The sequence below is a fragment of the Lampris incognitus genome, unplaced genomic scaffold (genome assembly GCF_029633865.1).
Source record: "Lampris incognitus isolate fLamInc1 unplaced genomic scaffold, fLamInc1.hap2 scaffold_152, whole genome shotgun sequence".
In the NCBI taxonomy this organism is placed as follows: Eukaryota; Metazoa; Chordata; class Actinopteri; order Lampriformes; family Lampridae; genus Lampris; species Lampris incognitus.
Window position 1 is genome coordinate 65,001 of NW_026611117.1, and position 2,500 is coordinate 67,500.

Sequence of the window (2,500 nt, forward strand, 5' to 3'; positions counted from 1 at the left end):
AGGGGACAATCACACTGACGGTGACAGTAGTCTCACCCTGAGTTAGGTTGGTTGCCTCTAAGAACGGATCAAGAACTTCGATCAGTTCTTTAAGCTGAGCATACTCTCGCGGGGATAAGATAAGGCTTTTGTGCCCCACTGATTCCAACACACTGGACAGCTTTTGCATGTCTAAATGCACATAAGCCTTCACCTGCTTCAGAGTGGAATTCCATCGTGTGGCATTCGCTGTTGGAATTGTTGCATCACCAGAACACGCTTCAAAGCAGTCTTTAAACGAGGTGCCACTGTGGAGGAGGTTGGCTGCACGGGATAGCTTTGCTAGGGTGCTTGACAGCCCACTGGTGTCTTTCAGACCATCTTTTATGACCAACTGCAGTGAATGTGTGAAGCATGATAGTCTCTGCATCTTACAGTTCTCAGCCAAAGTGTCATTGACTGTCTGTTGATCTTCTGGCATCAGGTCTTGCCATATTTCATCATCGTCCTCAAATGTGCTGGGATCATGAGCTTCAGCATCACAAGGATCCTCTAGGGGAAAGCTGGCCTGGAAAGCTTTTCTCATGTTGGATGCATTGTCAGTTATGACAAAGTTGATCTTGTCCTTAATCAGGTATTCTTCAGCACAGCATTCAAACATCATTGCAATCTTCTCTCCTGAGTGTTTCCCATGCACTCTTTTGCAGGAAAGAAGATATGACTGAAGGCTGAGTTCCTGTTTTTTTTATCCATTGCCACTGTGTGTGCTGTCACTCCAAGGAATGACTGCATCTTTCGATCACTCCAAATGTCTGTGGTAACAGCAACACTCGATGCTTCTGCCAGCTGGTTCTTTATCTGTTCTTTCTTGACTTCCACCATTCCTGGAATGGTCACAGAGGAAATTGTGGATCTTGCTATGGGCCGGTACTGAGGGTCCAGGACATGCAGGAAGTGCTTGAAGTCCTCGTTGTCAACGATGGAGAGTGGCAAGCAGCACTTAATGATTAGATCTTTTACAAGGGCATCACTTATTGCCTTCTGACGTGGATGTTTGAGGTCGTACATCCTTTGCTGTCCATCATTTAAAAATGATGTGATAGTCTTCTGACCTGGAGCAGCTGGCATCACATCTGAAGCAGTGGAGGCACGGTATTCTTGGAACCTAGGGGAAGATAGGATACACACTTTAGCTTGCTGATGCCAAACTGTTTCAAGTAATCTTTCTCACAGCAAAAAATGTGTAACGTTATAGCTATAACAATATGCAATAACAATACAAATGTTACACATTATACACATAGTGGTTTGAACCATAACCAGTTAAGTTACATATTTAGTTATCTATATAACTAACATTACCATATTAGTAGATTAACTAATGTAAACTAGCTGGATAAATGAAAAGTATGAGAAAAGATACATAATTTATGAGACTAACAGGACAGGGATTAATTAGCAAAACCCAGTCATTTAATTATTGATTTAAGTATGTTACATGCTACCTAGCTGAGCTTTAACTCTCTATCCTCCGTGAGTCTGTATGTTTATTCTGTATGGGTCAGGGAGGGTGTGATTTTGTTAGAAGATAGAGCCAGTTCATAGTACTGTTCAAAAGCTACGTCGCGCGTGTCTATTTTTAGAATTTGGCACACCCAATGCTGCATATATGCAAAGAAAAATATCCCCATATTTACAGTAGCCTATGCGGTGTCACCAATCACCATACGGTTCGGTAGTTTTCGGTACATCGGGGGGGGGGGGGGAATGCCACATCCGTCAAATCTTGTACCGTCTCCAGCTCTCAAGAAAACCAGTGGTGGCATCCACATTAGCTTTCTTCAATTAGTCCATTTAGCGAGTGATAGCCTACAATTATTTTTATTTGCATTGTAAAGTTGTGCACATTTTATCAACATTATTTGTGGATGCATATAGGCTAGACTTCTTCCTTCTCCGCACTTGGAGAATATTCATGGCGGAGATCTGCAATGTGCGGATTTGTTGTTGCTAGTTAAGATTAATGCTAACACGGTAGTTCAGAGTGGTGTGTTTTTTCCGTTAAGTGTATGCTACTTGGTAGTTAGCTAAATGATAAATAAGAAAAATCAGTTTTAATCTCCCTATAACACGAAGACGCTGCGTGTTACTTACCAACTCATCATTAGTGAGATGGATGGCACGCTCGTACCGAAAGCGAACCGTACTGTGACTTTTCTGTGCAATGCTGCATTAGCATTCTAACAGTAACGTTACTTAACTTACCTATACAATCTCACTTGGTTCTAGTGATATGATATACCCGCCACACCACCGAACCCAACGGTTCTAGTGACATGATATACCCGCCACACGACCTGACCCAACATCTTGGACCAGTGGTTGAGTTACTTCAGAGGCTATTGTTACCGTAGCTAGATAGCTAGCTAGCTAACGTTAACTGATCACCAACCATATCATCAGCTGACTGCATATCACTTACTTTTCTGGGTGCATCCTTGACAGATGTCTGTTGAAGTTT

The 2,500-nt window shown here is 42.4% G+C and overlaps 1 protein-coding gene across 1 annotated transcript in view; it reads right to left on the reverse strand.

Annotated features, from left to right (window-relative positions):
• Positions 1–2,500, reverse strand: part of LOC130132592 (class I histocompatibility antigen, F10 alpha chain-like) — a 37,772-nt gene that overhangs the window by 32,342 nt on the left and 2,930 nt on the right. The gene's annotated exons all lie outside the window — the stretch shown is intronic.